This window comes from Bubalus kerabau, chromosome 11, assembly GCF_029407905.1.
Source record: "Bubalus kerabau isolate K-KA32 ecotype Philippines breed swamp buffalo chromosome 11, PCC_UOA_SB_1v2, whole genome shotgun sequence".
NCBI lineage: Eukaryota > Metazoa > Chordata > Mammalia > Artiodactyla > Bovidae > Bubalus > Bubalus kerabau.
Window position 1 is genome coordinate 33,431,474 of NC_073634.1, and position 13,807 is coordinate 33,445,280.

The window sequence follows — 13,807 nt, forward strand, 5'->3', positions numbered from 1 at the left end:
CAATTTTAAGTACATACAATCTTTGATTTCATCATGTTAAATTTTGTAAATGTTTTGGTGAATTTGAATTATTTCTGTAACATATGTTTTTATTTGCATCAGTTTTATTTGAAGAGTGCTAAACCACAGGAAACATTTAGAATTATGTGGAAAAGTTATAGCAGCACCATTCGTTAGAATTTTAATATGCCATAATAATGGTTTTCAGGGAAGTTAATAGCTAAATAGATTGGAGAGGCTTCAGTGCAAAAAAGACAATGCAATTGAGAAGTGAATATGTGGGGTGACCACTGAGACCAATGCATAGTTGAGAAAGAAAACTAAATGAGATGAAAAAGTACTTATATAATGGAGGAAACACTGAAAACATATGCTGGGAGATAACTACATTAATAGTTATGGGATGTGGCTATCAAATAAAACTTTACAAAGTGCCATCCAAACAAGGATTAATCTTGTTCTTGTGGCAGCTTGTATATGTGTGCCTTGCTTTTGGATTGTTGTCATTTTCGCAACTGGATTTTGCATACTTGCAAAAAGGTCTTCCAGAATAAAGGGCCCAATTCTTTGTTGATTGCTTAGGGAAGAAAAAGTGCTCTAGGATTTGATCCTTATTCTTGGGTTGAAGAGACATGATTAATACATGTGAAAAAAAAAATTTACAGTGTGAGATGATATAATTAGGAGTTAAATTGTATGATGCAGGCAGGTACTGTAAGAGTTGAGAAGGAAATTAGAAGGTTTGAGCAAGATAGAGGGGTAACTTCTTGAAGAGAGTAAGGTTTTTGCTTTCAGAAGCCTTACCTTCATGTTAGTCCCCCTAGATTAATCTTCCTAAAGATTATATCACTTTTAATGACCAAAACCTCTTATATCAAGAGTAATTTCAAATTTCTTCTCAAGAGTTTTTGAAATTTGGACCTAGTCTCCCATCTTATCTTCCACAGGAACTGTTCATTATTTACTACTTCAACATGGTGTAACAATTTACTTTTTCCCTTGGCTGATACAACATTTTTCTGTTGGAAATGCACCTACACACATCCTCTTAACCACTGAAAATCGACTCAAACTTGAGGCTTGGTTAAAATGTTAATTGTCTTGAGAGCCTTGGAATCATTTTAGACCTGCCTTCCACCTCTCAAACGGAAAAGTCTTATTCTCTTGGGTTGTAGCATTCTATATTACCTTGTGTGTTTTTTTTTAATAGTTTTCGAGCACCTACCATTTGCCAGGCACTGTTATGGGAACTAAGGCTACAGCCTTGCAAAACAGATTCCCTGTTTTTCATCCCAAGAAAATTACAAAGTCTTTGACCACCCAGAGGAGTCTTCCCTCCACCGCCCCCAGATAGATGCTTAGTGAGTATTTTGATTATTTTCTGAATAAAGGAAAGGCAGCACTTACAAGGTAGAGAGATGGATTGAAGGTATGCATGAAGGGTATGAAAGAATAACCAATTATGGATGGCCTTGCAAATATCACTTCTGAATTTAAACATGGTTTAATAAAAAAAAAAAAAAAAAAAAAGATGGCATTTAAGCCTGGGAATGAGGGGATAAAGTCCTTATTTGAGGAAGGTTCATTTGACAGAGTTGTGCAAGGCTGGTTATTGACTATAGAAGGGGAATTACTTTGAGAATGAGGTTTGGAAAGGGAGCATAATCAAGAAGATGGTGAGTTTAGTTAGAGGGTAATGTGAGTAGAGGATATCAGGGTGAATATAATCTTTAATGACTAGAGATTAGAGGTGTGAGATAATTCATTCAATATAGAGGTGACAGCTAATGTTACAATTTTTTGTTACAGAGTTACTAATTGAAGTGTGGAGGCCTAAGAATGATGCTTTGGAAAACAAAAGTAAGGAGCATCTGCTTTGGTCATATGTGACTTCATAATTAATACTGTAGACTTGTTCAAAACCTTAATTTCCACTGTATGAGAGTGCTACCAAATATAAAGGATCCAAAAGAATGTTTATCACCATTCACTTCCAAAGGATTTTGATTCATATATTTCTTATTTCTCTTGCCCTTTTTTTAAATTTAAATAAACTTTTGGTTTTAGAATAGTTTTACAATTACAGAAAGTAGCCAGACAGTAGAGTATAATCACCCAGTTTACCCTGTTGTTAACTTCTTACATTACTATGGTACAGTTGTCACAACTAAGGAAACAAAGTTGCTACTTTACTATTAACTAAATTGCATACTTAATTCAGCTTTCATTAGTTTTTCCCAAGTGTCCTTCTTCTGTTTCAGAATTCTAGTATCTCACATTTTTCTTATTTTTGATGATTGTGGGAGTTTTTAGGAGTACCAGTCAGAAATCTTATAGAATATCCCTTAATTGAAAATTACCTGATGTTTTCCTCATGAGTAGACATGGGTAATGGGTTTTAGGGAGGAAGCCCACAGAGGTGAAGTGCCATTCTCATCACAGCATATCAAGGGTACATACTGACAACAAAAAATGGAAAATGTTAACAGGCTTTGATTAATTGTTTGAGGTCTTTGTCAGGTTTCATTTCCCACCCATTTATACTCTGCTGTTTGGAGTCAAATTGCCAAGCAAGGCTCATGCTCAAGGCCTTGACCTAATTTTGATTTGTGTATTTTTTTATTTCCCTCAACCTAATTTTCCTGTCCATAAATAAACATTAAATTTGGACATATTTATCGAGCATCTACTGTATTTAAGTGCTGTGTTTAAGTATATCGAGCATCTACTGTATTTAAGTATATCTCTTGTGGTGAACAAGAGACATCATTCTACTCTTTTGGAGTCAGCCTAATGTGAACATAAAATAGAATATATCTGCTCATCTATATAGGTCTTATTTCATTGACAGTTGTAAACATAGTATTACTGTAAGCCTAAAAGGCTAAATAAAGCTAAGTAGCCATGTAGAAATATGCTGTTATTGTAAAAGTTAAATATGTATATACTATTAAAATACCCATCTTTTTGCTACCAACATGAATAATGGAAAATTATTTTGATTCTCTCCAAGTAGGTGTAGTACTATTAAGTTAGCAGAATAGTTTAATTATCATTAATAATCTTCATATCTTATCAAGTTTGCACATTGTATAAGAAAATTCTTGACTTCTTGATTGTATTTTCATAGATATTTGCTGCTTTTGCTAATTTTTTTCCCCCTCAGAAGTGGTTTGAAAGATAATGTTAAATAAGAATTTCAGTTAATTTTTACTACTTAACTGGGTTAACTGAAAGCATTTTTACATTATTGAAATTCTCTCTAAAATGCATTGCTAATACATTTACACTTTTCACATTTTACAATGTTCAGCTGACTGAGTATAATTTATTATTTAAATTAGAGTTTTGACACAGAGTACAGTTATTTTGAATTTTTTATATAACCTTAGAAGTATAGAATTGAGGAAATTGATGAACTTTACATCCTTGTGGTTTATTTGTCTTAAAAGAGGAAATATAGGAAAAAAGGAAGAGATTTTTTGTAAATTGAGATTTTACTATTCTGTCTGCCCTAAGTTTTTGTCCAATTCTTCCTTAAAGTTCAGGTTAAATTCTTCATCTGTGCTGAGTGAGCAACATTTACTAATAATCATAGCAACAATTCCTACCTTTTATCAAGTACCTGCTATATTCTGACATGGTATTATATTAGACACATGAATATATAATTATCCATAATGACTGGGCAGGACATATTTTATTCTTATAAAGAAACAGAAGTTATGTAAATACCGAGCTGGGTGTTTGAACCCAGGTCTGTCAGATTTTAAAATTTCATATTCTTTGTGCTGTGACCTGAAGTCTTTGAAAAATGGATGTTTGCCAGGAAGAGATAGATGTTTCTTTCCTGGGAAAAGAAGGAAGAATACAGGCAAACTAATATTTATACAATGCTTATTCTGTGCCCAGGTGGCTCTAGTGGTAAAAGAACCTGCCTTCCAATGCAGGAGACACAGGTTCGATCCCTGGATTGGGAAAAGCCCTTGGAGGAGGGCATGGCAACCCACTCCAGTATTCTTGCCTAGAGAATCCCATGGACAGAGGAGCCTGGCAGGCTACAGCCCGTAGGGTCACACAGAATCAAATAGGAATGAAGTGACTTAGCACATTCTGTGACATGAAGGCCACTACTTTGTTGTCATAGTGAATTAAATAAGTAGTGTTATTCCTTGGGATGTAAGGGGGTGAAGTCATTTGTCAGAGACTGCATAAGTAAGTTGGTAGGTGATGGGTCTGCTTGACTTCAAAGCCTTATTACTCTTTTACTTTTCTAGTACAGAATACTGCTTTATTTACTCATTTAAACATTTGCTTACTAAATGTTATGGTGTGTGGCAGAGCATAAAAATGAATGTATTTTTGTTCTGCCTCCAAGGATTTTTATTCTAGTACAGCATTTCTTAAATGAATGATAGAGAATCAATATAGTAAATTGTGACCAATATTTCTTAAAAAAATACAATCAAATAGAAAATGTCAGTGTGTTGTATGTGGTAAGGGTAAAAGTGTTATTTCATTTTGTTTCAGTTACATATGCAAGCATGTCATGGTTCTCTTATAAAAATGTATTTCTTATTGTGGGATAGCATCTAAAGTTCAAAAACTGGTCTAGTGCCTGAATAATAATGGTGAATAATCAGAAGTAGCAAGTAAGTTCTATATGTCTGAGCCACCAGGGAAGCCCAAGTTCTGTAATAGGACTCTAAATAGGATGCTGAGGAAGCATGATTGGAAAAATTAAATAATTCAAGGAAGGCTGCTAGAGAGAGAACTTAGGGTGGAGAGCCTGAAATACATCTTAAGACATAAAGGAATAAAAAGAACACTGGGTATTCAGGAAGCTTGGGTGGTGTGAAATAGGTGCAAACAGAAGCCAGATTTTGTATGGAATTGTCAGCCACCAACTGAGTGACTGATCTGATCTGATCTGATGCTAAAGATTTTAGATTTTATTAGGCCCGTGGTTTTTCTGAAGTCTCATGGCATTCTTTTGCTAAAGAACAGGTATATTAATATATTTGATTCTATCATATAATCTAGAAACAATTTTAGGAACAGAAAATTTGACTATGTAACAGGTATATAGTATAAAATGGTGTGAGCACAACTGTTGATCACAACCAAAAAAAGGTGAAGCAGTTTTGAGGTGACTATCAAATATTCCTTTTCTATTTTTTCTTGCATTTTTGCTATTGCCAGCAGACTAATGGTAGCAGGTGCTAAGGTTTGAAGAAAACGTTATGAGAAAATTGCTCATTGTTTCCTTTGAATTTGAAGACAACCGTAATTCAGTTTTGAGGACAGTAGGGGCCCTTTATTGGAATGTTAGTATCATTTCTGTAAGCCAAAGTTTGCAACCTTTACCTCCAGCTGTGTTCTGTTGGGCTTGAAATATTAAAAAAAAAAAACTTTCCCCCTCCATTTGCCAATATTTAAATGTCGGTGCATTTCACACAAAAATCTAGAGTTCTTTTGCCCCTTGGAAAAAATGAAGATTGTGGCAGCATTGGTTTCATAGTTTTGATTGGCTGAAACTTATAAGTAGCTGCCGTCTTTTGGCAGTCTCCATCTTTCTTACAGAAGACCAGCTTTACTGTTTGTTGCCTGCCTGGTTCTTGTAAGGCTTTTGAATTGTCTGCTGTGTACTGTTATTTTGTGAAATCCCTTTTAAAAAGGGGGGAAAAATCCTCTTTTAAAAAGAGGATTTGGGGTCTTTGAAAGATCATTCTGCCAGTATTGGGGAAGATGAACTGGAGGAGTATGAGAGGCATCTGGTTAAAATACTAAGCAGGCGGGATGTCCTTTTCTTCCATAGTACTTTGTACCTTTCTCAAAGCACTTACTGTATATAGCTTTCTCTTATCTGTGTTACTTATTTCTTCAACTGAATTGTAAACACCTCATACATAACATGGGCATCCCAGGTGGCACTCGCGGTAAAGAACCTGCCTGCCAATGCAGGAGACACTAGTTCCATCCCTGGGTGGGGAAGATCCCCTGGAAGAGGTCATGGCAACCCACTCCAGGATTCTTGCCTGGAGAATCCCATGGTCAGAGGAGCTGGGCAGGCTACAGTACATAGGGTCACAAAGATTCAGACGTGACTGAAGTGACTTAGCACACATGCGCACATAGCATATGCTGAGTGAATGCTTGTTGAATTTAATTATGTTTATTTTTTAAATTACTGTGTTTGTTTTTCTCAAAGGTGAGTTTTCTTGGCAGTTTTAGAGTATCTCTCAATGGAGAAAATGTTTTGCATGTTTTAAGTATTGCAGTTTATCCTAAGAATGAGTAAATGTCAAATACTTTTAGAGCATGCATTACATGTAAAAAACAGATCACATCAGTTCTGTATAATAAGATGGTGGACTTTTTAATTCATTGTCCTGGTTGCCAAACATCAGGATGAAACACTGGGAAGCCTGTCTCTTGGTTTGTCCTGTAATTTTATTAAGTCATTTTGAAGGTTATTCCAAGATGTTTTTGTTACTATGTTTTGTACTGATAGCTAGAAGTAGTAATATAAAAACAAAGATTATGGCTGCTGCTGCTAAGTCGCTTCAGTTGTGTCCGAATCTGTGAGACCCCATGGACGGTAGCCCACCAGGCTCCCCCGTCCCTGGGATTCTCCAGGCAAGAACACTGGAGTGGGTTGCCATTTCCTTCTCCAATGCATGGCATTGGATCATGGCATCTGGTCCCATCACTTCATGGCACATAGATGGGGAAACAGTGGAAACAGTGACAGACTTTATTTTCTTGGGCTCTAAAATCACTGCAGATGGCGACTGCATTTCAGCCATGAAATTAAAAGATGCTTGCTCCTTGGAAGAAAAGCTATGACCAACCTAGACAGCATGTTAAAAAAAGCAGAGACATCACTTTGCTGACAAAGGTCCGTCTAGTCAAAGCTATGGTTTTTCCAGTAGTCATGTATGGATGTGAGAGTTGGACCATAAAGAAAGCTGAGCACCGAAGAATTGATGCTTTTGAACTGTGGTGTTGGAGAAGACTCTTGAGAGTCCCTTGGACACCAAGGAGATCCAACCAGTCCATCCTAAATGAAATCAGTCCTAAATGTTCATTAGAAAGACTGATGCTGAAGCTGAAACTCCAGTACTTTGGCCACCTGACGCGAAGAACTGACTCATTGGAAAAGACCCTGATGCTGGGAAAGATCGAAGGCGGGAGGAGAAGGGGATGACAGAGGATGAGATGGTTGAATGGCATCACTGACTTGATGGACATGAGTTTAAGCAAGCTCTGGGAGATGGTGATTGACAGGGAAGCCTGGCATGCTGTGGTCCATGGGGTCGCAAAGAGACACGACTGAGCAACTGAACTGATAGTTTTTTATTTTCTAAAATTTTTAATGCTTTTTACTGTTAAAATGTAGATGCTAAAAACCACCAAAGAAATGTGTAGCTTAGTGAATTATTCTAAGGCCAACCCTCATGTAACCATCTTTCATATTAAGGAATAGAATTTTGCCAGCCACTTTAGATGCCCTTTTACATGCCTATTCCAAAGCATAACTCCCTTTCTTTAAAGAGTAACCAGTATTCTAGCTTTTCTGAAAATCACTTAAGTTTCCCAACTATGTATTCTTATACAGTATGGGTAGCCTGCTTCCTCTTTATTTCTTTCTGATTAACTTTTCTTCCTTTTCATCCTTTGTTTCTCTTAAGGCTTTGTATGTTTATTTTTTCTTGTATTTCTTTACTTCATTTCTGAAACAGGTTTTTTTTCCCTTCTTTTATTTCAGATTCTTGAGCTCTGTTTTATTTCTGAGCTTTTCTAATTCTGATATATGTTTTTTTTCATGTCTTATGTAATTTTTCAAGCTCATTTTTGTATTTATACTGTAGTAAGAAATTTAACATGAGATCTACTCTCTTAAAATTTTAAGTGTACAATACAGTATTATTAACTGTAGGAACTCTGTTGTACAGCACATCTCTAGTATTGAACGTATTCATCTTGTGTGATGGAAACTTTTACCCATGGTCCCTGTTTCCCCCTGCTTCTGAATTTAACTATTTTTCTGTTTCTCTTATTGTAACTTTGTGTGATATTCTTCCTCAACGCTTTTCAGCATTTCTTTACATGAAACTAGTGTTCTTGAACTTCTGGGAGGAGGCTTGGTTCTAATAGCTCTTTTAACTTCACAGTCCTGTTTTTTTTTGTTGCTGTTCATGATTTTAAAAATGGTGAATGGCTTTCTGAGATTTCCCGGCTCTGTTCTACTCTGGTATTCTGTCTGGACTCTCTTTTATCTCTTTTTTTTTTCCCTATCCTGCTTAATTTTTTTGCCATTCCTAGTACTTCCTCTTAAGCTTAGAGTTTGTCTTAGAAGAGAGCCCCAAATGTCAAGTTTTGAATGCTCAAAGGGACTAGATTGTTCCATGCTTATAGGAACTGTAGCCTTACTGTGGTCTCCTTGCATTTACCTACTTTTGAAATAGTTTAAGCTTTCGTTCAGTACAAACTGCCTGTCAGTAGTTTCCAGCAAATACTGGCTATTTTGTTGTTTTGGTCTCAAGTCCCTCCTTGCTTCCCTCTGTCTTCTCTCACCTAGACACTGATAGAAAGTAAGACTGTGGACTGTTGGTGATTTGTTTAGGCCCTTTGTATTTTGGGGTTGGTGGGGAGACTTTGTTAAACATAGTTTTGTAGATATCTGTATTACCTGTGGGTTCGGTGTTTGCTCTCTAGTTGCTCACTCTGTTTTTATGTGAAGATTTTCAAGGAATCAAAATTTGTTACCACCAAAGTTACCATCTTCTCAAAATTCTTTTCCTAATTTAATTTGGGGAGTGCACATGTCTTTTTTCCCCTTGAATCTTAACAAAAAAACTTTCATTTCTTCTGAAATTATTGCCACTTAATACTGTCCACTGATTGTAGGTACATGTCACAAAATTCTGAACCTGTTGTTTTGCCCTGATTATTTCTTTATAATTAAGAGAACCTTTAAGAATCTATTAAAGATCCTTTGGGAAATTGTGAAAGGGTCATGGGCTTGCCTTTCTGTTGCACATGTACAAGTGTTTGTGCTTTGACTTTTAATGCTTTAGCTTTTTCCAATATTTAAAAGCTAACCTACATTTAGGTTACCATACAGTGATACACCTAGAACCATTCTTAAATTATGGAGCAAAAATTGGGTTAAATACTAAGAATCAGATGCATGTAGGTAAATAATTGCAGTATGAGACATGCGCTTCTAGACATAGATTCTAGTGCTGTGGAAACACAGAGTAAGAACTTTCCCCAAGGAATGGGATTGAGTGAGGTGGGTTTTATAGTCATAATGGGGGTTTATTAATGCTGTGTCAGTACCTTTAGTAATTCATTTTCCCTATTTTGTCAGACTTTTCCTTTGGTAGTTCTTTATACAAATGGATTAATAGTAAGCTTCCTTTAATTGCAGCTTCAAAATAGCATATTGTTCACATGGAATTAAAATAATTGATGTCTTAAAGTTTTCTTTTGTGATAAAATTTCTTAAGTAGAGAAGTGAAATTTAGGAAGTGAAAAGATCACAGAGCATAGTAGAACATAGTATCTAACATAATATTATCATTGCAGTATAATTTCAATATAATTTTAGCTTTGTGTTTCTTGTCTAGTGGCAGCAAGTTAGAACCAAGTTGTACTTGCTTGAAGTATTCTTAGGTATGTTGAGCCCATTAGTTCCTAGTCTCTTCTGGGTTTTATTAGTTTTTTATTTATTTTATAATATAGAACTTTAGTGTTTATAAAGGGATTTCATGTTGATTATTTCTTTTGTGCTATTGACACAAATAACTACTGTAAAAAGAGGACGTATAAACACATTTAGAACATTGTAAGACAGACTGGAAATCCCTAAGAGAAGTTCAGGTGGGAATTACATGGAGGAATTGTCATTAAATGAGGCCATAAATATTAGGGTTTTGACTGAATAGTGGTAGGGAGGGTAAACAATCCAGATATTGCAGGAGAAAGATATTCTATTTAGTAACATATGTCTTTAATAATTTAACATAAATATATCTGACTTTAGTAAGTGTTCATATAAGGTTAGTTTAGTCCTATTTTAAAGAGGACTTAATTTTATGTTAACTTACTATTACTTTTGTGGGGGTGTCTGTTTTTATTTACCTATTTATTTTTAACTGCTGGGTCTTCGACGCTACATGGACTTTTCTTTAGTTGTGGCAAACGGGGGCTGCTCTCTAGATGTGGTGCGCAGGCTTCTTACTGCAGTGGCGTCTCTTGTGGAGCACAGGCTCTGGGGAGCCCGAGCGTCAGCAGTTACTGCATGTGGGCTCAGTGGTTGAGGCTCTCAGCACTCCAGGGCAGGCTAAGGTAGTTGTGGTACACGAGCTTAGTTGTGTGCGTGGGATCTTCCTGGATCAGGGATTGAACCTATGTCTCCTGCACTGGTAGGCAAATTCTTTACCACTAAACCGCCAGGGGAGCCCCTGTATTGTTTTTAGAATTACGTAAAAAATCAGTATATTAAATCAGCCATATACAGTCTTAAGTTCTAATTTTGCTTTCCAAATTTGTTTTGGGGGCATTAGTAATGTAAGATATCACTGTTTGCCTTTATTAAATTTATTTTGATCATGAATGTGCTTTTAAAAGATGCTTATTTTCAGTGGAACAATTTAACTTAACTGTATACTTACTGCATAGCTGACTAATTATGGCTTATATTCAAAGCACTGAAAGCCATATTACCCATAAATAAATTTTGGTGACAAAGAATACCACCTGTTTGTATTCCCATGCCAACCAAATTTATCTTTTTACTTTAGGATGTTTGATCTGTTGATTTTTCAGGTTTCTGAAACTTTGTTCCTTTCAAAATAGCTTTTCAAGTACAGTTATAGTGCTATCGAAAAACTGAAGTGCCTGTTGGCTTCCTGGTTACAATATGGTGATATTACTTCTCATTCTACATGGTAAAGGTATTTCCTTCCATTTGTGTTTTATTTACTTTTCTGTACTGTTTTTTTCAGCTTCTAATGCACTTTTCTTCAGACGTGACATTGATCGTCATCTCAAAGGTTGAGAAGATGGGTCTTCTAAGCTAGATTTACACCAAAAGCTAGTAGTGCTTTTTTTTCTATCATGTTTCATAACATGTAAGATAAACTCGTGCTGTGTTTTAGATACTAATAGAAGTTACAAATTATTTTGTCATCACCTTATCTGATTCTTTTCAACCCATGGACTGGGACTCACAGTCCCACCAGGCTCCAACTGAGAATTCCATGGAATTCTCCAGGTGAGTAGCCTTCCCTTCTCCAGGGGATTTTCCCAACTGAGGGATCAAACCCGGGCCTCCTGCATTGCAGGCAGATTCTTTACCATCTGAGCCACCAGGGAAGCCTTTAAAAGCATTTATTCAGTTCAGTTCAGTTCAGTCGCTCAGTCGTGTCTGACTTTTTGCGACCCTGTGAATTGCAGCATGCCAGGCCTCCCTGTCCATCACCAACTCCCAGAGTTCACTCAAACTCACATCCATCGAGTCAGTGGTGCCATCCAGCCATCTCATCCTCTGTCATCCCCTTTTCCTCCTGCCCCCAATCCCTCCCAGCATCAGAGTCTTTTCCAATGAGTCAACTCTTCGCATGAGGTGGCCAAAGTATTGGAGTTTCAGCTTTAGCATCAGTCCTTCCAAAGAACACCCAGGACTGATCTCCTTTAGAATGGACTGGTTGGATCTCCTTACAGTCCAAGGGTTAGAAATACCTATTTTTCTCAACAGAGAAAACTTTCACTCAACTTAGATCAATTGTGGAACTATTTTTTGAAACCAGTGTTTCTCTGTGAAAGGCGGGTTATATGCTAGGGTTCATTTTTAAAAAAAAGGGTAATTTGGTCTTTATACAGAGAATATCAGGTTTATTTACTGGTTAGAAGCTAACACCTTTCTTTCTTTCTTTTTTTTTTTTTTTTAAACTTATAAAGCTATTGCTTCATTTTAACACCTCCAAGAAAGAAATGAACAACTGAGACCCTTTTTTTAATTTAATGTTTTAAAGACAAGTGCTGCAACAGTGTGTATGGAAACTATACTGTGTGCAGATAGCACAGAATTTTTCAGATAGAAGTGGCATTTGAACCACGGTTTACACAGTGTATCTGGGCAAGTTGATTTAGGAGATAAGTGGATTCGGTGGAAGATTACCACAACAGTTCCCCCTCCCCTCCCCGATTTTAGTGTTTTCTGCCATTTAGCATGAGTTGGCCAAAGGTTTTTCCCTCATTCAATTTTCTTTTTTTTTAATCCCTATTTGAAAAAGTTTCCCAATGAGACAAATGTTTGACCCTTTTGTATTCTGTGTCCTCCCCTCCCTTTCCCTTTCTTGACTGGAAAATGCAGCTGCACACATTTTTTGTTTAGAGACAATGGATCACATGCTGTGTCACCTAAATCTATGACCAAGAGGCAGTTTTATCCCTCAGAGACCGAAATGCTTCAGTTGTCCTGGATATGTGACATCATGTAGCATTATAATCAAACATGCGTCTTTTTGCAGTCATACTTTAGGGATTTGAACCTATCCTCTGCTCTCAATATTGGATTTTACAGGATCAGTTCAGTTCAGTCGCTCAGTCGTATCCGACTCTTTGTGACCCCATGAATCGCAGCACGCCAGGCCTCCCTGTCCATATTTATAACAGAGAACCTTAAAACAAAGAATGTATTGTAGGAAAAGGTTGTGAGTTCCTTCAATATGGCTTATTTTTTTTCTTACCTAAGAGTTACCAAAGTTATCAGATAATGTGAGCTAGTAGAATATTAAAGTTTTTAGCATTGTATTTGTTACACAATGCCTTGCAAATAGTATATACTCAATAAGTGTTACAGTATTATTACTACCAGTGTGGTAAATTAGCAGAAAATTGTTTTCGTGATTTAAAAATGATGAACTTGAGATTTTGAAAATAGTATCTGTAAACTGCTAAAATATTTAATGGTGAGCTTGTTGTAAGCTTATTGTATTGCTGAGTCAATCTAGTAAATGTAGTACTATGGCTTCCAGTCTTGAGTAGTGGTACATTTTATAGTTAATTAATAAAAATGGTTTTTTCCTAAGGAAATGAAGATGAGGAAAGGAGGGGAAATTATATGGAAATTCCTTTTATTATATGGCATATCTTAATCAGAGACCAAGCTTAAATCACAGTAAATAACTGAAGTAACTGCCAGGCAATTCTGATAAAATTCATAAACATCTTGGATTTCTGTGTTATGCCTTAACTCTGTGGTAGATGTTTTCTGTGGAAAGCATTGTTTAGTCATCTGAGCTAAGTGAATGACAGCTTGTTTCCCCTTGCTAGGGTTGCCGTAGCCTGTCAGATGATGTTTTATATTGGTTACCTTAAGGTGATTGGATGGAAAAGCCACAAGTCTGAAAAGGGGCCTACTCTCTGGTTGCTCTTTTGACACTTCTAAGATTGTTTAATTTACTGATAACAATAAGTTCTTGGTGAGAGGTAAAATGACAAGTCAATAGACATGTTTCCAAATGTCTTAAGAGCATGTAAAAAGACATAATTAGAGATTGTACGTGTATAAAATTAAATATAACCAAATATCATACTCATTTGTCACAAGTTTTAGGAATTTGGGTGTTTAAAGTGTTTGTAGTGAGACTGATTTTAAATAGGAAGCTAGACTAGTAGGGTGAAAATGGTGAGAAACAGCTTTGTTTGTAGTTCAGATGCCACCATATAGCTTGAGATTATCCATCCCTTGCTTTAAGCATGGGACTGACTGGAAGCCTTCTTCAGGGCC

General features: G+C 36.2%; 1 protein-coding gene across 6 annotated transcripts in view; it reads left to right on the forward strand.

Moving 5' to 3' along the window:
- FOXN2 (forkhead box N2) overlaps positions 1-13,807 on the forward strand; it is a 59,303-nt gene that overhangs the window by 2,460 nt on the left and 43,036 nt on the right. For 2 of the 6 annotated variants that reach the window (XM_055540039.1, XM_055540036.1), the window contains exon 2: positions 1,810-1,860. The exons of the other annotated variants lie outside the window; for them this stretch is intronic. The gene's annotated coding sequence lies outside the window, so the exon portion shown is untranslated. The remainder of the gene's footprint in view (positions 1-1,809; positions 1,861-13,807) is intronic. 6 annotated transcript variants of the gene reach the window in all.